At 45.8% G+C, this 22,430-nt stretch overlaps 1 pseudogene; it reads left to right on the top strand.

Moving 5' to 3' along the window:
- The first annotated feature begins 2,017 nt into the window (after positions 1 to 2,017).
- The window catches only part of LOC139553088 (1-phosphatidylinositol 4,5-bisphosphate phosphodiesterase beta-2-like), a 33,614-nt pseudogene continuing 13,201 nt past the window's right edge, over positions 2,018 to 22,430 (top strand).

Genomic DNA, 22,430 nt, shown 5'->3' with positions numbered 1-22,430 from the left:
TTACACTGAGCACACACCGAGCAAGAGGAAACATAAACCCTCACGTCCTTGGCCAAAGTGGGCCACCAGTACTTCCCACTCAGACAGTACACCGTTCGACCGATGCCTGGATGACCAAAGGAAGGTGACGTTTGGGCCCAATAGATCAGCCAATCATGAACAGCAGACGGAACGTACAGACGCCCAGCGGGACACTGGAGGGGAGCGGGCTCTGCACGTAACGCCCGCTCAATGTCCGTGTCCAGCTCCCACACTACCGGTACCACCAAGCAGGAGGCCGGGAGTATGGGGGTGGGATCCATGGGCCACTCCTCTGTGTCATACAGCCGGGACAGTGCGTCTGCCTTCACGTTTTGGGAACCTGGTCTGTAAGAAAGTGTGAAAACAAAACGGGTGTAAAACATGGCCCACCTTGCCTGACGAGGGTTCAGTCTCCTCGCTGCCCGGATGTACTCCAGATTGTGGTGGTCAGTCCAGATGGGAAAAGGGTGTTTAGCCCCCTCAAGCCAATGTCTCCACGCCTTCAAAGCCTTGACGACAGCCAACAGCTCCCGGTCCCCCACGTCATAGTTTCGCTCCACCGGGCTGAGCTTCCTTGAGAAGAAGGCACAGTGGCGGAGCTTCGGTGGCGTACCCGAGCGCTGAGAGAGCACGGTTCCTATCCCAGCCTCGGACGCGTCCACTATGAACGCCAAACAGGGATCCGGATGGGCCAGCACGGGAGCCGAGGTAAACAGAGCTCTCAGGTGACCAAAAGCCCTGTCCGCCTCAGCCGACAACTGCAAACATACCGGTCCCCCCTTCAGCAGTGAGGTAATAGGAGCCTCTACCTGACCAAAACCTCCGGTAGTAGATTGCTAACCCTAGAAACCGCTGCACCTCCTTTACCATGGTGGGAGTCGGCCAATTACGCACGGCTGGAATGCGGTCACGCTCCATCTCCACCCCTGAGGTGGAAATGCGGTACCCAAGGAAGGAGATGGACTGTTGGGAGAACAGACATTTCTCAGCCTTGACGTACAGGTCATGCTCCAACAGTCGACCAAGCACCCTGCGCACCAGGGACACATGCTCGGCGCGTGTAGCGGAGTATATCAGAATGTCTTCAAAATATACACCACTACACCCTGCCCGTGCAGGTCCCTGGAAATCTCGTATACAAAGGCTTGGAAGACTGATGGAGCATTCATCAACCCATACGGCATGACGAGGTACTCATAATGCCCTGAGGTCGTACTGAACGCCGTCTTCCACTCGTCTCCCTCCCTGATACGCACCAGGTTGTAAGCACTCCTGAGATCCAGTTTGGTGAAGAAGCGCGCCCTGTGCATTGACTCAATCGCCGTGGCGATAAGAGGGAGCGGGTAACTATACCTCACCGTGATCTGATTTAGGCCTCGGTAGTCAATACACGGGCGCAGACCTCCCTCCTTCTTCTTCACAAAAAAGAAACTCGAGGAGGCGGGTGAAGTGGAGGACCGAATGTACCCCTGACGCAGGGATTCGGAGACATATGTTTCCATAGCCGCCGTCTCCTCTTGCGACAGGGGATACACGTGACTCCTGGGAAGTGCCATAGTAGCACCAACGGAAACCCCTAAACACCTCCCTGAGCACTCTCGCGACCACCCCGTGAGAGCCCTCTGTTGCCATGAGATGGTGGGGTTATGATGAGCTAACCAGGGAACGCCTAGTACCACGAGAAACGCAGGAGAGTCAATGAGGAAGAGACTGATTCTCTCCTCATGACTCCCCTGTGTCACCATGCCCAGGGGGATGGTAGCTTCCCTAATTACCCCGGACCCTAATGGTCGACTGTCCAGAGCGTGAACTGGGAAAGGCCTAACTACTGGAACAATAGGGTTCCCTAACCTATGGGCGAATGCTCTGTCGATAAATTTCCCAGCCGCTCCTGAATCGACAAGCGCCTTATGCTGGGAATGCGGGGAAAACTCAGGAAAGTAAACATTACATTTACATTTACATGCACAAACAGGTGTACAACAGAGGGCTCTGGATGAGTGTGGTGCATGCTCACCTGGGGCGACGCCAGAGTGCCCTGCCTGCTGCCTCGACCCCTAGAGGAATCAACCCGGCATCGACCAGCAGTGTGACCTCTGCGGCCACAGATGGTATACGTGAAAGCCCCTCCTCCGGTCTCCCTGAACGCAGCACCTCCCAGCTCAATAGGCACCGGAGCGGTGGTGCTGGAAGAGGGAATCGACAGAGCCCTCTCTGGACGTCCGCGGGTGACCAGCAGGTTATCCAACCGAATGGACAGGTCCACCAGCTGGTCGAAGATGAGGGTGGTATCCCTGCAGGCCAACTCCCGAAGACTGCCCGGAAGCGGCGGGTGAACACCGTGAAGTCGTCCAACGCCGTATCTCCTTCTCCCCACACGGCGTTAGCCCACTCCAGAGCTCTCCCTGAGAGGCACGAGACGAGGGCAGATACCCTCTCCCTTCCCGAGGGAGCCGGGTAAACGGTGTCCAGGTATAGGTCCAGCTGTAGCAGGAACCCCTGGCACCGTCCCATCATCCTCCCCGGGAAGGGTGAGACGCATCCCACTGGGACCGGGTACAGGAGGGACGAGTAGTGGCAACCCGGGTTGTGCTGGTGGAGGTGCTGGAAGGACTCCCTGTCTCTCCAAGCAGTCCATGATCTGGACGACGCGGTCCATCGCGACGCCGAGATGTTGTATCAGCACCGTGTGTTCTCTGACGCGCTCCTCCACTTCTATACCCGGGGTACCTGCTCCTGCTGACTCCATGGTGTGGTGTGGAATTCTGTAAGGGGTGCGTAACTGGTGGCAGTGAAGTCAGACGCAGGAGAGCATAACGAGGTAATAGCCGGAGCAGTTTAATTCAAAACCAACGGCATACAGAAAATAACCATCATGGGTACAAAACCCGACACGCACCAGTAACCAATGTGCACAAGCACTTACAAACAAACACAAAGACATGGGGGAACAGAGGGTTAAATAGACAACACTAAATGATGGAAATGAGAACCAGGTGTGTAGGAAAACAAGACAAAACAAATGGAAAATGAAAAGTGGATCGACGATGGCTAGAAGACCGATAACGCCTACTGCCAAGCGTCGCCCGAACAAGGAGAGGAACCGACTTCGGTGGAAGTCGTGACACCTGTCACCATGAAGATGGACCCTGAGGGCTAGTACAACCAGAAATTACTTGGAAATAATTGGTTTACAGTGAGTAAATACTGCCACATTATATTATCTGCCTGGTTGTTAAGTTGAACAGTTTAGATCCTTATGTATTGAATCCAGACCAATAGAAATGTGTCCTGGCAGCTGTGCTCTCTGCTTCAGACTCCACAGCTCTGGAATGGGGTCCGTCAGGATGTGGGATGACTCAGTGCCCCAACCACTGTTACCAAAATGTATGTTAACAGATGTGAATTGGATCTAGTTGTGAGATGGTTCATGGCTCTGCATTGCGCGTCACAGTCCCAGCAGCCTCGTGAATTGTATTGATCACAGCTGATGTGGGTTTTGCCAGCCTGTTGTTGCACTGCACAATGTTCACTGGGCTGACAGCTGCTTCCTTCTCGCTCTCTACTGTAGTGCTCTCTCTTTTGCTCTTTTGCTTTCTACCTCCGTCTCGCTCCTCTCACAGCACCTTCTGTTCTGCAGTACATCAGTCTGTTAACCACGTGTTCCATACAGAGGATTCAGGCAAGTAGTAGAAAGCATAATTCAATTTACTATGGGTGCTGCAGATGCCTATCTGTTCATGCAATCATAAAATAATAATTGTTCTATCATAGTCATTGGCTTGTGGTTTTATAATTCCCCATTTCTAGTAGACAGAGCTCCTGGATGTTGAGAACATATCAGGAAAATATGCAAAACTTTCTAAAGTGAGTACCATTGTCTAAGAGGTGTACAGCTTCCACTGCTGCGTGATCAAATCAAATCAAATTGATTTATATAGCCCTTCCTACATCAGCTGATATCTCAAAGTGCTGTACAGAAACCCAGCCTAAAACACCAAACAGCAAGCAATGCAGGTGTAGAAGCACGGTGGCTAGGAAAAACTAGAAAGGCCAAAACCTAGGAAGAAACCTAGAGAGGAACCAGGCTATGAGGGGTGGCTAGTCCTCTTCTGGCAGTGCCGGGTGGAGATTATAACAGAACATGGCCAAGATGTTCAAATGTTCATAAATGACCAGCATGGTCAAATAATAATAATCACAGTAGTTGTCGAGGGTGCAACAAGTCAGAACCTCAGGAGTAAATGTCAGTTGGCTTTTCATAGCCGATCATTGAGAGTATCTCTACCGCTCCTGCTGTCTCTAGAGAGTTGAAAACAGCAGGTCTGGGACAGGTAGCACATCCGGTGAACAGGTCAGGGTTCCATAGCCGCAGGCAGAACAGTTGAAACTGGAGCAGCAGCACGGCCAGGTGGACTGGGGACAGCAAGGAGTCATCATGCCAGGTAGTCCTGAGGCATGGTCCTAGGGCTCAGGTCCTACGAGAGAGAGAAAGAAAGAAAGAGAGAAAGAGAGAATTAGAGAGAGCATACTTAAATTCACACAGGACACCGGATAAGACAGGAGAAGTACTCCAGATATAACAGACTGACCCTAGCCCCCCGACACATAAACTACTGCAGCACAAACACTTGATCTGTTGAAGATATAGTAGATCCCCAGTTCCTCTGCTGAGCTGCTGCTCTCATCTTTCTCTGCTCTTGTCTGGAGTTTTCTTGCAGTGATTTGCCTGTCTGGTCAGGCTTGAGCTCCCAGGCGTCCTGTGTATGGAAAACAGACACCAGGACGTAGCAGGCCTCATTTCCCCCTCTACAAATATACATGGAGAAGTAGAGGATAGTAGAGGATGACAGGGAATACAAGAGAAAGTGTCAAATAATGTACTTTTTTTACTGTGTGAAAGAAAGAGAGCATAAAAACACAAACGAAATGCTTTGCCTACACAATAATCATCATTGTGATAACATGGGAACATATGAATTACTTTTGGTCACTCATCTTTGTTTTATTAATGTCTGTCCGTTCTCATCAACAGCACCCTAAAGTCAGGAATGTGTTCAACCTGAATTTTCCAAACAGCGACCATCTAGTAAAAACCCTGACTGTTGTCACAGGCCCTGACATGGTGAATTTGACTTACCACAGCTTCTTTGCTAACAAGGAGAATGTGATACAGGTAATACACATCACAATCCTTAAGTCATTACATATTTTCATCACAGCAACATGACATAACCAGAGCTCATACTGCACATACTGTATGTAGCATAACTTCAAATCATTAAGTGTCATAAACATGCTTCAATAGGTATGTAAACGTCTAGAGTACATTTGCTTATCAGCATCACCTAACCACCAACATTTGTTTATATTAGTTGCCAGATTCCAAACTGGCTCTGCAGCACTAACCTTGCCTCAGGTCAACCACTAATATGAGCCTTCATTTCCACCACAAAGCAGCCTCTGTCCTTGCACTCTTTATGAGTTTACGACTACAATATCCAGTTTTAATGAACTCCAATGAAAATAACAATTGGTTCTCTTCCTGAGGCACTGTGACTGATCATTTCTATGCCCTCTAGTGGTCAAAAACGAAACAGTTATTATCATGACAAGTAGTAAATCCAGACAGCAATTTCATGCGGTTGTGGTCTGATGTTATAGAACTGGGCTGCTGATATCCTGTCCATTGCTTACAACCCATCGAGGAGCAACGCATTCAGACATGTCTTCATGGAGAAAATGTGAGTGGACAAGGACCGGTCTCTCTTTATGTTGAATGTAAAAAATGTAATGTAAAAAAATTATGATCCTCTCCCTCCTAGGTATGTCCGCATCTCCCTTCAGGATGTAAGATCCCTGTCAAAATCCTCACAGACAATTTTGTTGAATTTGTTGAACAGCTCCCACAACAGTTCAACATATTCAATCAATTTAAACTAGATTCATGTGTTGTCTTTATTTTCATCTTCAGTATTTACAAGATGTTTCTAGCCGATAAGAGGGTGGAGAGTGCCCTGGCTTCAGCACACCTCCCCACAATTCTGAGTTTTGCATCTGTATAGGGCGGCAGGTAGCCTTGTGCTTAAGAGCATTGGGCTGTAACAGAAATGTTGCTGGTTTGAATCCCCGAGCAGACTAGGTGAAAAATATGTGCTCTGAACAAGGCACTTAACCCTAGTTGTTCTGGAGAAGAGCGTCTACTAAATTACAAACACATATAGTTTCAGTACTTATAGTCCTTTCTGAATGTGTGTCATGAATTATTTCCAGTGGAATGTAATAATGTTAGAGGTAAATTGTGTGTTCTCTCAGGGTTTGGCGTGGTCAACAAGAAGCAGCGTGACCCCCGCCTCACTGAAGAGCTCTTCTCCCGTATCGGACCTGACCAGTTGAAGGCCCTCATCGAAAAGTATGAGCCCTGCTCCTCCAACGCCAACAGAGGAGAGATACACATAGATGCCGTCTGATTACTACATACAGGACAGGAGAACTAACCGATCATCATTGACTGCACTTTATTCCCAATCATTACTGTATTTTCAATCCAGTGTTTTATAGAAGAGAGATGTGTAACACTGCTATAATGTGCATGTGTCTTATTCTACAGGTCAGCTGTTCTATCTGACATCTGTGGTAATACTGGACAAACTGGCCAAGTGTCAGGACATGAGCCAACCGCTGCCACATTGCCTAATCAAGTCCAACACATACCAGACAGGTCAGACGAAAACTGCCTTTAGACCTGATATCACACATTTGAACACGGCTATGGTAAACAAGGTTTATGAAAGTCTACTCAGAGCTATAAAAATAGAAAGGCATTTTCTTGTCAGTAAATGTGAGCACAGAGCTAGTAATAGAAGCAATAGAAAGTCTATGGATGAATGATAATTTATACAATCCTTTTTGTGTTATTTAATTAATTAAAATGACTGGAAATCGTACAGACGGTTGCTTATGCCTTTGAGTGTCTCTAGAGTGTAATGGAACATATTTCCCTGTGATCCCTCCACAGTGGGTCAGTTTTCCGGCGTGTCGTCTCCGGAGATGTACCGCCAGTGTCTGCTGGCCGGCTGCCGTTGCCTGGAGCTGGACTGCTGGAAGGGAAAACGACCATCACCCACAGATTCACCATGACAACCGAGATCCTGTTCAAGGTCAGGTGTCAGTCAGTCCTCATCTCTCAGTGCCAGGCAGTACAGTAGTAAACAAATTATTCACCCATTTTCAACGGAATATGCAACCTATGTTGGGGGATTCTAGCCTTAGTCCTAACACTTACCCCAATGCTATATTGGACTGTAACGGGTGTCGTCGTCTGAGGAAGAATCGGACCAAAGCGCAGCGTGGTAAGGGTTCATGACTTTTATTTAAACTGAACACTAGAACAAAATAACAAAGTGCAAACCGAAACAGTCCTGTCAGGTGCAGAAAACACTAAACAGAAAATAACTACCCACAAAACACAGGTGGGAAAAGGCTTCCTAAGTAATGTTCCCAATCAGAGACAACGATAGACAGCTGTCCCTGATTGAGAACCACACCCGGCCAAAACAAAGAAATACAAAACATAGAAAAATGAACATAGAATGCCCACCCAAATCACACCCTGACCAAACCAAAATAGAGACATAAAAAGCTCTATAAGGTCAGGGCGTGACATGGACCTTAATGCTAGAGAATAGTCCTATTGATCCGATATGGTGTGTGCCAACAAAAACAAAGCATCTAACTAATGTAGACCATTGACCAATTGTCGACCCCTCTTGTAGTCCCCATAAACACATCCCTCATTCATTAAGACTCACAGACAACAGAGATAGAGTGTTACTAATGATAGAGACTGTTACAACCGTAGTCCAGACCCCAGTGCCTACAGAAACAGTGTACCAGGAAGTGGCCCCTGCTTTACATCTCACAGTGACAGCTTCCTTTGTGGCTCTGCCAGCAGGTGTCCATTGAGACACAATACAGAGTGTCATATTGGGCCTGGGCACTGGAGCATGCGTGCAGCACAGCAGCCTCTCCACTCCACACTACACCACACCACACATCCCATGGCCCCTTCACTCAACACTGCCATTTAAGGGCACCCAGAGCTCCGCTATAACTGGTAAACAGACCAAACCAAACGCCTCAGCATAGTTTACTGTCACACACTGATTTCCTCCAGTGAACGTTATTTATAATAAGGATTACATGGAGAAAATCGGAACTCTTTGAATTGAAAATGGATGGCCCTCCCTTCAGCAAAATATATTTGTAAAAAACAGGTGATCCTCCCTTATACCCAAAATAACAATTAAAAGATAAAGTGGATACAGAGAACATGTCTCTTCATTCTGTAAGCATTACATGGCAACGCAGGAATTTTGATAGCGGGCCATAAACATATTATGCAAATCTACGTTATTTTACATATATTAGCAGAATATTTTTTTATACCACACAAATCACTGAAATTTCAGGCTAAGAATGGACAGAGAGATAGGCCTATGTGTTCATCTTATCATATTTCTCCAGTGCCAGTGTGTCTTGTTTGCAATGAATCTGTCACGCCTGCTCCCGCTCTTCCCCCCTGGCGCTCGAAGGGCGCAAGGCTCCCCAGTATTACGCACTCCTGCCACCATCATTACACACACCTGCCTTCCCCCGTCATGCTCATCAGCGATTATTAGACTCACCTGGACTCAATCACCTCTGTCATTACCTCAAATCAAATCAAATCAATCAAATTTTATTTGTCAAATACACATGGTTAGCAGATGTTAATGCGAGTGTAGCGAAATGCTTGTGCTTCTAGTTCCGACAATGCAGTAATAACCAACGAGTAATCTAACCTAACAATTTCACAACAAATACCTTATACACACAAGTGTAAAGGGATGAAGAATATGTACATAAAGATACATGAATGAGTGATGGTACAGAACGGCATAGGCAAGATGCAGTAGATGGTATCGAGTACAGTATATACATAGGAGATGAGTAATGTAGGGTATGTAAACATATAAAAGTGGCATTGTATAAAGTGGCTAGTGATACATGTATTACATAAAGATGGCAAGATGCAGTAGATGGTATAGAGTACAGTATATACATATGAGATGAGTAATGTAGGGTATGTAAACATTATGTTAAGTGGCATTGGTTAAAGTGGCTAGTGATACATTTTTTACATCAATTTTTCCATTATTAAAGTGGCTGGAGATGAGTCAGTATGTTGGCAGCAGCCACTCAATGTTAGTGGTGGCTGTTTAACAGTCTGATGGCCTTGTGATAGAAGCTGTTTTTCAGTCTCTCGATCCCTGCTTTGATGCACCTGTACTGACCTCGCCTTCTGGATGATAGCGGGGTGAACAGGCAGTGGCTTGGGTGGTTGTTGTCCTTGATGATCTTTATGGCCTTCCTGTGACATCGGGTGGTGTAGGTGTCCTGCAGGGCAGGTAGTTTGCCCCCGGTGATGCGTTGTGCAGACCTCACTACCCTCTGGAGAGCCTTCCGGTTGTGGGCGGAGCAGTTGCCGTACCAGGCGGTGATACAGCCCGACAGGATGCTCTCGATTGTGCATCTGTAGAAGTTTGTGAGTGCTTTTGGTGACAAGCCAAATTTCTTCAGCCTCCTGAGGTTGAAGAGGCGCTGCTGCGCCTTCTTCACCACGCTGTCTGTGTGGGTGGACCAATTCAGTTTGTCCGTGATGTGTACGCCGAGGAACTTAAAACTTACTACCCTCTCCACTACTGTCCCGTCGATGTGGATAGGGGGGTGCCCCCTCTGCTGTTTCCTGAAGTCTACGATCATCTCCTTTGTTTTGTTGACGTTGAGTGTGAGGTTATTTTCCTGACACCACACTCTGAGGGCCCTCACCTCCTCCCTGTAGGCCGTCTCGTCGTTGTTGGTAATCATTCCTACCACTGTTGTGTCGTCTGCAAACTTGATGATTGAGTTGGAGGGCGTGCATGGCCACGCAGTCGTGGGTGAACAGGGAGTACAGGAGAGGGCTCAGAACACACCCTTGTAGTGCCCCAGTGTTGAGGATCAGCTGGGTGATCCCGTCAGGAAGTCCAGTACCCAGTTGCACAGGGAGGGGTCGAGACCCAGGGTCTCGAGCTTGATGACGAGTTTGGAGGGTACTATGGTGTTAAATGCTGAGCTGTAGTCGATGAACAGCATTCTCACATAGGTATTCCTCTTGTCCAGATGGGTTAGGGCAGTGTGCAGTGTGGTTGCGATTGTGTTGTCTGTGGACCTATTAGGGCGGTAAGCAAATTGGAGTGTGTCTAGGGTGTCAGGTAGGGTGGAGGTGATATGGTCCTTGACGAGTCTCTCAAAGCACTTCATGATGACGGACGTGAGTGCTACGGGGCGGTAGTCGTTTAGCTGGGAACAGGAACAATGGTGGCCCTCTTGAAGCATGTGGGAACAGCAGACTGGGTTAAGGATTGATTGAATATGTCCGTAAACACACCAGCCAGCTGGTCTGCGCATGCTCTGAGGACGTGGCTGGGGATGCCATCTGGGCCTGCAGCCTTGCGAGGGTTAACACGTTTAAATGTTTTACTCATGTCGGCTGCAGTGAAGGAGAGTCTGCAGGTTTTGGTAGCGGGCCGTGTCAGTGGCACTGTATTGTCCTCAAAGCGAGCAAAGAAGTTGTTTAGTCTGTCTGGGAGCAAGACATCCTGGTCCGCGATGGGGCTGGTTTTCTTTTTGTAATCCGTGATTGACTGTAGACGTTGAATTGCGCCTCTACTTTGTCTCTATACTGATGCTTAGCTTGTTTGATTGCCTTGCAGAAGGAATAGCTACGCGGTTTGTATTCGGTCATGTTTCCGGTCACCTTGCCCTGGTTAAAAGCATTGGTTCGCGCTTTCAGTTTCGCGCGAATGCTGCCATCAATCCACAGTTTCTGGTTTGGGCATGTTTTAATAGTTGCTGTGGGTACGACATCGCCGATGCACTTGCTAATAAACTGATTGTCATATGTTCTTGTATACCCGTGTGCTGATGCTGTTCCTGTCTTGTTCCATGTCTGTTTCCGATTAAATGTTTGACTCCCCGTACTTGCTTCCCGACTCTCAGGGCACTCGTTACAGAAACTGTCCCTGTTTGCAATGAGAGAAGGTCACAAGTGTTTCCTTATAAGCTGTCTGGGTTTTAAAATCTTCTATTGTACAGAAAGTGAATAGCTTAATCAATTGATAGTGAACAGAATTAGATTACTTCCCAAGCAAAGTAAATGTTTTGTCTCCCAGGCTATAGGTTGTAGCTCAGCCTCTGAATGTCAAAGAAACAAAATAATGATATCCTCATATGCATTGGTGTCACATCTTTCCCCGGTATTTTACAGCTTGTTTCTAGCATTGTTGACCAAAGTGCTGTTATAGATCACTTTATATAATCAGATCTGTTTTATTTTCCTCAAAATCTTAAGTTTACAAGGGGTAGGCCTGTGCTTTTTGCCATTTTCTTTATAAAAAGGTTGGCCTATGGCATACCCTCTCATACCCCCTCAATTTGAGTCTTGGTTTTAACTGAACAGCCCTTCACTGGCAAGGAAGTTGTCACGCCCTGACCTTAGAGAGCCTTTTTATTTCTCTATTTGGTTAGGTCGGGGTGTGATTTGGGTGGGCATTCTATTTTTTCTATTTTTTGTTGGCCGGGTATGGTTCCCAATCAGAGGCAGCTGTCTATCGTTGTCTCTGATTGAGGATCATACTTAGGCAGCCTTTTTTCCCACCTTAGGTTGTGGGATCTTGAGTTTGTATAGTTACTGTGTAGCCTGCAGAACATTACAGCTGTTTATCGTTGTCTCTGATTGGGGATCATATTTAGGTTGCCATTTTCCCTTTTGGTTTTGTGGGTTCTTGTCTATGTGTAGTTGCCTGTTCAGCACTCTTTGTATAGCTTCACGGTTCGTTTTGTTCAGTGTTCATTCGTTAAATAAAGAGAATGTACGTATACCACGCTGCGCCTTGGTCTCCTCCCTGCGACGGCCGTGACAAAGGCACTACATTTGACTCTTCTTTTCAGATTAAAAACATGGTTTGACTTTAGCCATATCAAAAGCAGGGCCACTACTATCACAAACACTTATTTGTATGCTATTCATAATATGATCCCACTGGGCACAGACATTAATTCAACGTCTATTCCACGTTGGTTCAACATAATTTAATTGAAAACGACGAGGAAACAACGTTGATTCAACCAGTGTGTGTCCAGTGGGATGTGACTATTTATATAATATGATTGAGCCTGTAACCTGCATGTAGACTTTAAGGGATCATTATCTAAGCTATATTGTGTTTTCAAGGGTGAAGCAGGAGGAGAAAATGGCTAACTATTTTAAAAGCATATTTGGAGATATGCTGCCAACGGATCCTCTGGACAAGTACCCTGTGAGTGGGACTGTCTGTCAGGAACTGACAGGTCCCTTTGTCTCAGTCATATATACCTTCATAGACAAGCCAGGTCTCCCATTACTTTTTGTCTTAAAAATACTGTACCTGAGCAGTTCAGATGGTCTATGGCCACAGTTTTAAGGCTTATGAATTTAATCTAACATTGTCAGATGATTCTTAATTTCTCAGTGCAGTCATGCTTGGTTTGTGTGCTTATGAAGAAGAAATGAGGCAGAACCTTCAGCCTCCTCACCTTTTCCTGTTTCACATTACTACATTGCTAGTTGACCCGTATGGGTCTTTGTAGCCTTCTAAACTCATTGCTGTGTAAAGCCACCTTCCCTGAACAGAGTGTGTTTTCGCTTGTGTGTGTGTGCATGTGTGTGGGCATGCCTTGTCTCCCTCCCTGAGGTGCTGACTTGCTGCACCCTCGACAACTACTGTGATTATTATTATTTGACCATGCTGGTCATTTATGAACATTTGAACATCTTGGCCATGTTCTGTTATAATCTCCACCCGGCACAGCCAGAAGAGGACTGGCCACCCCTCATAGCCTGGTTCCTCTCTAGGTTTCTTCCTAGGTTTTGGCCTTTCTAGGGAGTTTTTCCTAGCCACCGTGCTTCTACACCTGCATTGCTTGCTGTTTGGGGTTTTAGGCTGGGTTTCTGTACAGCACTTTGAGATATCAGCTGATGTAAGAAGGGCTATATAAATCAATTTGATTTGAAGTGTGTTTTCTCCCCTGTGTCTGGGTGACTCAGCAGCTGAAGCCAGGTCTGCAGATCCCCAGTCCAGAGGAGCTCATGGGGAAGATCCTGATCAAGAACAAGAATGGCAGCCATGAGAAGCCCAGCCAGGCCAGCCCCAAGAAGACAGCAGGATCAGACCAGCCCATAGTCACAGTTAGCACTGACCAGGAGCCCAACCAGGAAGGGCCCGCTAACCCTGAGGGCCAGTGTGTGACTGGAGTGTAATACAGGACAAAAACTAAACCAAATTACATTGTATTGTGGTTGTACTGTGCTTGTTATACAGATGATGTTGCAGACACATTTTTGTAGTGAGTGTTGAGGCTGTATGTGTCTTATGGGGGAGGTGACCATGACCGGGGAGGAGGTGACCATGATCGATGACCACGAAGAACAGCAGGAGGACGAGGACCAGGATGAGGAGAAGATGAAGAACTCTGATGAGGTGGAGAAAGATGATGGTTCTATGCCTGTTTCTATGTCACTAGATCTTTCAGACAGGAGGTTAATTTATGTATATCCTTCTATAGGGCACAGCGGGACAGGAAGTGACAGCATATGAGGAGATGTCTGTCAATTACATCCAACCCACCAAATTAATTTATTTGGATAACTCCAGAAGTGACTGGTGATTTGCTGATGTTAAGTTGGGGCAGGAGTTAGATGAGGGTAACTTTTGCCTCTACAGAAATAGGAATGAGAGATGCAGTTTTTCTTAAAATAATAACCTCATATGATAAAAAAATTACTTTACACAAAGTACATGTTATAGAACCTGTTTATCTAGTTGTTGTTGCTGACGGAAACTAATATTCTGCATGATCCCTCTGTCACTTCCGCCAAAGTCGGTCCCTCTCCTTGTTCGGGCGGCGTTCGGCGGTCGACGTCACGGGCCTTCTAGCCATCGCTGATCCACTTTTCATTTTCCATTCGTTTTGTCTTTGTCTTACACACCTGGTTTCAATTCCCCAATTACTTGTTCATCATTTAACCCTCTGTTCCCCCATGTCTGTTTGTGAGTAATTGTTTGTATGTAGTACGGTCTGTTAATGTGGGCTCTCTTTTTTGTATTGCATTTGTATATGTTGAGTAAAGTACGTTTATTTACTCATATCTGCTGTCCTGCGCCTGACTCCTCTACACCAGCTACACACAGACCTCATTACACCCTCTCATTATCCTGTGGACAGAGAAAAACAAGCTACCTCATCTCATCTTTTGTGGAGACCAAAGGGGAGAATATGATATCCAAGACTGCAGTGGAGTTTGTGGGGCATCCTTTTCTCAACTGTTACTTTACCCCTGATTGAATTACCCTCAAAATACTAATAAATCATAATTATTTTCTGCCACACATTGTGAATGCAAACTCCCTTAACATGTCAATCCAGGCATAACAAGAGGCAGATGAGAATAATCTACCCTAAAGGAACCAGACTAGTCCAACTACAGCCCACAGCCCCCTGGAATGCTGGCTGCCAGATGGTGGCGCTCAACTATCAAACTATGGGTAAAGCTACTGTATAACATCTATCTGGGATTATGATTGTTTTATGGCTGATAAACTGGTGTAATAATTTATGATTGTTCCCATTATTATTATTAGTCATGATAAGGCACATTTGTAGAGTTTCTTTATTGATGTTAAGTGTTTCTTATATTCACCACCGCAGGTCAGTGTTGCACTGTTTTCAGTTGCACAATGCTCTACTGCACATGCCACAAAAATGCAGATCCATCTCGCATGAAAATGTTGTGCTGTATGCAGTAGTGAAGAAACATGAATGTGATTTTGAAAAGTTCTGAAAATATGTGTTTTTTTCTCCAGATTTCCCAATGCAGCACAATGTGTCTTTATTTGAATTCAACAGAACAGACTACCTCCTCAATCATGACCTCTTCTGCAGTAGTAACAAGAAGTTTGACCCCTACTGTGACAGGATCGACACCATCGTTGACAACACACTGACCATCAAGGCACGTTATTATTATTATGTTAACTCCAATCTCAGAGAGAGCAGCAGACATCGGCACTATTCGGTATTCTTGCTTTTGTGCCAGGCATTTAAAACATCTCATACATTTTTTATAGGACTAACGTGTGTGAGTTCTAATGTAGTTATTGGACTGTTTAGTCATTATCAAACCACTCTGGATCATTATCCACGGTTCCACTTTGGAAGAGCTGATGCAGCTGGCTGTTTGTAACTGGGGGCTATTTTCCTCCCACTTGTTTTTCAGAGTAGCATACCCTCAGGCTTTCTCTCTCTCTGTCTCTCATCTCTCTCTTTCTGTGTGGGTGTTCATCTTGGTTGAATATGTCTGTCTGTTTTGTGATAGTCTACTGTAAGTGGACAGTCAATATGTATACAGGTCTGCTGTGTCTGCAGCTCTATTTCTTCTTGGATTTTTCTATAAATAATGGGGAAATTTGTGACATTGGGATCAAATTTCTAAATGGTTTGAAACAACAACAAAAATATTTTTATGCAGTTCCACATGTGTACTTAAAGGAATAGAGGTGAATATATTCAAAAAGCCCATAACTCCACCTATACAACATCATAGGCCTAGGACTATACATCCTTTAAGCAGGCTTTATACAGACATTTGGCAAATCAATTCAAGGTTTTTCAGGGACTTTTTCAAGCACTTAATTGTAATCTTCAAGGACCTCAATATTATACAATTGTATCATTTATATAATTGTACATATAGGGCCTAATATAGAACCCTCCCCCCAAAAAGCATGCAAAAAGTAGGCTATTACCAGTTTAAGAATAAATATGTATTTTTGGTCTTGCCAATGCATTGATATTCAAATTATTGTTACATTCTAAAATATGTGAGAATAATGTGGACATTGCCTGACTAAATTTATTTTTATTTTTTATTTTACCGTTATTTTACCAGGTAAGTTGACTGAGAACACGTTCTCATTTGCAGCAACAACCTGGGGAATAGTTACAGGGGAGAGGAGGGGGATGAATGAGCCAATTGTAAACTGGGGATTATTAGGTGACCGTGATGGTTGAGGGCCAGATTGGGAATTTAGCCAGGACACCGGGGTTAACACCCCTACTCTTACGATAAGTGCCATGGGATCTTTAATGACCTCAGAGAGTCAGGACACCCGTTTAACGTCCCATCCGAAAGACGGCACCCTACACAGAGCAGTGTCCCCAATCACTGCCCTGGGGCATTGGGATCTTTGTTTAGACCAGAGGAAAGAGTGCCTCCTACTGGCCCTCCAACACCACTTCCAGCAGCACCTGGTCTCCCATCCAGGGACTGACCAGGACCAACCCTGCTTAGCTTCAGAAGCAAGCCAGCAGTGGTATGCAGGGTGGTATGCTGCTGGCAAATCTTAAATAGATTGGATGCATGCATGCTGATTCTTCTGTAGCCTATGTGGCCGACACAGAGACACATAATAAACCCATGTGTCACGTTCGTCGTTTAGATGAAGAGAGAAGGACCAAGGCTCAGCGTGATAAAAATACATTCTTCTATTGATTTAACGAAACAAAGAACACTTAAACAAACTATGCAAAACAACAAACGCACGTGAAGCTATATATTAAACAAGTGCAGACACAGGCAACTTACATATAGACAATAACCCACGGAATATGGCTGCCTAAATATGGTTCCCAATCAGAGACAACGATAAACAGCTGCCTCTAATTGAGAACCAATCTAGGCAACCATAGACCTACAAACACAGACTAGTAAACACCCCAAGAAACATACAAAACCCCTAGACAAGACAAAACACATACATCCCCCATGTCACACCCTGACCTAACCAAAATAATAAAGAAAACAAAGATAACTAAGGTCAGGGCAGAGTATCCCACCCCCAAAGGTGCGGACTCCGGCCGCAAAACCTGACACAGAAGGGGAGGGTCCGGGTGGGCCTTCTTACGGCGGCGGCTCGGGTGCGGGACGTGGACCCCACTCCACCATAGTCATTACCCGCTTTGGTGGCGCCTCTGGAGCGGGGACCCTTGCAGCGAGTCCCGGACTGAAGACCATCGTAGAGGGCGCCACTGGACGGAGGGGCAGCTCCGGACTGAGTGGTAGCTCCGGACTGAGGGGCAGCTCCGGACTGAGGGGCAGCTCCGGACTGAGGGGCAGCTCCGGACTGAGGGGCAGCTCCGGACTGATGGGCAGCTCCGGACTGAGGGGCAGCTCCGGACTGAGGGGCAGCTCCGGACTGACGGGCAGCTCCGGACTGAGGGGCAGCTCCGGACTGAGGGGTAGCTCCGGACTGACGGGCAGCTCCGGACTGACGGGCAGCTCCGGACTGACGGGCAGCTCCGGACTGACGGGCAGCTCTGGACTGAGTGGTAACTCAGGACTGAAAGGCAGCTCCGGACTGAAAGGCAGCTCCGGACTGAAAGGCAGCTCCGGACTGACGGGCGGCTCTGGCGGCTCCTGACTGACGGGCGGCTCTAGCGGCTCAGGACAGACGGGCGGCTCTAGCGGCTCAGGACAGACGGGCGGCTCTAAGACAAAACACATACATCCCCCATGTCACACCCTGACCTAACCAAAATAATAAAGAAAACAAAGATAACTAAGGTCAGGGCGTGACACCATGAATAGCGGTAGAATTCATCTCACCATTTGAATCTCACCATCGCCGTTTTTATGATGAGAAAGTGGCCAAAAACCAGGTTCTTTTTTTAATGGAATGATTTGTATGGAAATCCAAGTTGAAGCCAACATCAGATGTTGTCATCCTCATAATAACCGCATGTGTTTTTACCACAACAGAGTAGCGCAATACCCTTCAATTGAAGTGGTGGGAAACAAACGTAAATGCCCACATCTCTCACAAAAATGGATAAAAAATTTAATCACAGATAATTATATGGGAGCATGAGAACTTATAAATTGACTACAATAATTACAAGAACATTTCAAGCACCAAATTGAGGAAATGTTCAGATTTTCAAGGTAAGCCTATTCTAGTAGGCTGCTTAAATTTCTGAGCTCCAAATTCAAGTTCAAGTAGTCGATATAGGTTTTAAGTATCAAGGTCTTTAAGAATTTGATTTTGCAATGCATACATTATTTTAGATTTCTGTGCCCACGAAAACTGTTTCCACCCCATTACATAAAGACACAAAATGTTACCTATTTACACTGCATTTCTGAGATCTCTATACAAAAAACTGTCCGACAGCTAGATCCAGGATTCTTACAGGGTTCAAGTTCAATGACTAATTTAACTGATTCATACTTAACAACTTGCACTGTCATAAATGCAAGGACAGAAAATAAATGTTTTATGCCACACGATTGTGGACAAATCCGTCAATACAGCAACCATGATAAAGGGTTAAACGTAGGTTGTAAATCAACTCGTAAATTTTATTGAATCTAGCTATGATCCTCCCTTATATATTAAGGTAATGACATGAAAAACATGGGGAGATTATTATCAATGACTTATCAACAGTTGTAACAAGATGTCCAGTGTAGGAAATCCTCAATGTTAACCTAGTTAATAGAAAAACCCTTACCATAGGCCTACATGTGTTTCTAAAGGCATTACAGTCATTTAACTGACTTGCCTAGTTAAATAAAGATTAAAGAAACATTTTAAATAAAAACAAATCCTCAGTGTAGGCTGCTGAGGGGAGTACGGCTCATAATAATGGCTGGAACGGAGCAAATGGAATGGCATACAAAAAAATGCTAACCATGTGTTTCATTCCGCTCCAGGCCCGTCTTCCCCAATTAAGGTACCACCAACCTCCTGTGTATCATATATATCCGTTATCATAACTCCATCATCATTCCTTACAGATCTATTTAGGCCAGTTTCTGTCAGACGAGTGTGAAGACTGGCGTGTAAGAAGTACCGGACCAAGTGGTATCCCATACCGAACACCATTAACCCAGTGTGGGACGAGGAACCATTTGTTTTTGAGAAGGTATACTCATTCAATTCGTTCAGCTATAATTTCTATAAGCTAACCATTTTGCCTTGTTGAATGCATGTAAGAAGGGTCAAGCTTGTTGTTGTGTGGACAGATCCTGCTGCCTGACATGGCCTCCCTCAGGATCGTGGTTCACGAGGAGGGCGGGAAGTTTCTGGGCCACAGGATCATTCCCACTGAGACCCTTCAGTCAGGTCTGTATGATAACATGTTACATTACCTTTCTCTTATACCTGTGAATTAACACTGTTATTAATCTAGTAACACCACAGTATTAACATGGTGTTGTTACAGTGTTGAGTGATTACAGCTTTACTACACAGATATGAGAGCAACTTCATGTAGCGTTACCTACAGTATTTCTACATGGGTTTAAACTGCACTTCTGCCCAGTCTTCCCGACAATGAGGCTGATTGAAGTAGACCTTGAGTCAGAAGGCTTCTGCCTGTGTCTGATTGATTCATGGGGGTTTGTGCCCTGCAGGCTTCCAGCACATCTGTCTGCGCAGCGAGAGCAACATGCCGCTCACTCTGACAGCTCTCTTTGTGTACATCAAGGTCAAGGACTACATCCCTGCTGCTTTTGCAGGTACAGCGCACTTACTTTCAGTTTCTATTTTCAGAAAAGGTACAGAATAATTTGTATTCACATTTCAATTTTCACATTTCAATTCGGATGTTTGTGTAGGTAGGATAGGTAGGACACCTATAGATGGTGTTTTAAGTCATTGATTTTAAATACAATTTTCACTAGGGGACTGATTTCTTCTGTACTGTCTTGTTCTGCCTCAGATTTCAAAGATGCCTTATTCAACCCAACAAAGAATTCTGAGAAGACAACAAAGACAACAGAGGTAAATCAATTCCCAGACAGAGCTCATTGAAACACGTGAAAATGACATGTTTCACTCCTAAGGTTCTCCTTTCACAACAAAACATTTCCATAGTGAGATGTGAACAGGGCTTGGTTGGCTTTATGGTGTCTTTGTTAGGGATTTGATGGACTTGTGCTCTGTCCCCACATTCATCAGCAGACTATGTCTCCCCCTATGAGACGCCCCTTGTCAACATAACACAGACTGTGGGAGAGGAGACTGCATTTGCAGAAACAGGTAAGAAGGCTGTTTCCTGTTGGGTAGGGCCAAGATTTTAATTCACTATACTAAAGATACTAAAGCTTAATATCCAGTGAAGTAAGCTGATACTTCTACAAGTACCCAGGATACCTCACCTACTCCTGAAGAGGCCCCTTCAGAGCCTAAACCCAACATGGATTCAATGTCACCCCCAAACACTGTCAGTGTGGAGGATGAACCTGCCCCAATCATTCAGCCATCTGTTGTTGACCCCATCCAGAGTGTTGAAGTTTCCAGAGCCTGAGGTTGACCCAGAGGCTGAACCAGCCACAGAGTTGACTCCTGACCCCAAGGTTGACTCCACTCCACTTGATTCCACCCTAGATGTTTCACCCGATGTCGTCCCTACCCCTGATCCAGATGTTGAATCCACCACAGGAGGTTGGTGGCACCTTAATTGGGGAGAACGGGCTTCTGGTAATGACTGGAGCGGAGTCAGTGGAATGGTGTTTGATGCCATTCCATTATTTCCGTTCCTGCCATTATTATGAGCCGTTCTCCCCTCAGCAGCCTCCACTGGAATCCACTCCTGTTGCTGACCCTGCTGTGGCTCCTGACCCTCCATCTGAGCCCAGCTCATCTGATCCTGCACCTGAGGACTCCACTCCTGTAGATGCCAATGAAGGTAACACCAGTGACTCTTCTGTGTTGTAAAAAGGAAACACATCAGTGGCGGTTGATGCATTTAAGATGAGGGAGGATGTTTTTTTTCATGAGCATTGCTGATTCAGAGGGGTTGGGTTAAATGCGGAAGATACATTTCAGTTGAATGCATTCAGTTGTACAAGTGACTAGGTATCCTCCTTTCCCTTATTTATATTACAGCATATTGGATGACTGTCATTCATATTCCATTCACCTAACCTAGCCTATAAATGAAAGTGTACAACATAGGTGTACAGGTTGATAGAAATTTGAGCAATCAAGTTGATTGATCTTGACACATTCAATAACACCTTGCACACTCTTGCCTGCATCTAGCTGATCTAGGGTGTAATCATTAGTCCAACAGTTGCAAACAAGAGTTCAGGTATGTTTATTCTCTTTTCGTTCAGCTTGCTTCCATTTAAGAAACGTTTTTCAACAGAATCGGCAGAATGAATACACCCCTGCTCACACACAAGCGCAGTTCACTTTCATACCAACCACATACAAACAGCATGATCCCTTTGATCGTATAATTCCTCTCACCTGTTCCCTTCGCTTGTGGACTTCAGTTCACAACACATCAGCTGTCTGTGACCAAGCAAAAAAAACTTTCCAAGCCAAACCTTCAAATCATAACCGCTACATACAGCCTATATCTTTGTCACCATATTAGCTAACGCCATAATCAACATAGCAACTAAAACTAAAACGTTAGTAAATCCACTACAATCATGCAGTACAGAGTACAGTAAGCAAGTAGTCCAGGTGGAAATAAATTAATAAAACCTGTCACGTGTGCTCCCTCTCCAGCCTCTAGGTTACCAGGCTGCTCATTATGGCACACACCTGTCACCACCGTCATCAGACTCACCTGGAATCCATCACTTCCCTGATTACCTTCCCTATATATCCCTTTGGTTCCTTCCCCAGGCATTATTGTTTCTGTTGCTGTGTCATGTCTGTGCTTTGTTCGTGTTTCTTATTTTGTAGTGTTTATTTATTAATACACTCACTCCCTGAACTTGCTTCCCAACTCTCAGCGCGCATCATTACAGAATAACGCCTCACCTAAGGGAAGCATCAGGGAGTGGTTTTTTTTGTTGTTTTTTTCGGTGGGAATGACATCGGGTCCGGGAGCCGCTACAGGCTCTCATGTCCTGCCTGCGCTGTTTCGTCAAGCTCTCATGCCTCAGCCGGATCTCCAGGCTCCCCTGCCACAGCCGGCTTGCATGCTTCCACCGGCTCGTCAGGCTCTCATGCCTCAGCCGGATCACCAGCTCCAGTGCCTGTCAGGTTCCCGCACCCCAGCCGGTGACAGGTTCCCGCGCGTTAGCAGGGGTGACTGGGCCGCTCCTGATCCCTGGGATCGTCCCTTTGGTTGGCGTCCTGCGGCTGGAGCCGAACGCAGGGGAAGAGGGTACTGTCACGTGTGCTCCCTCTCCGGCCTCTAGGTCACCAGGCTGCTCAATATGGTGCACACCTGTCACCATCATTACCCGCACATGTGTGTCATCA

The sequence above is a fragment of the Salvelinus alpinus genome, chromosome 25, assembly GCF_045679555.1.
Source record: "Salvelinus alpinus chromosome 25, SLU_Salpinus.1, whole genome shotgun sequence".
Lineage (NCBI taxonomy): Eukaryota > Metazoa > Chordata > Actinopteri > Salmoniformes > Salmonidae > Salvelinus > Salvelinus alpinus.
The sequence above is the reverse complement of the archived record's forward strand: the minus strand, read 5'-3'. Positions and strand labels throughout refer to the sequence as shown.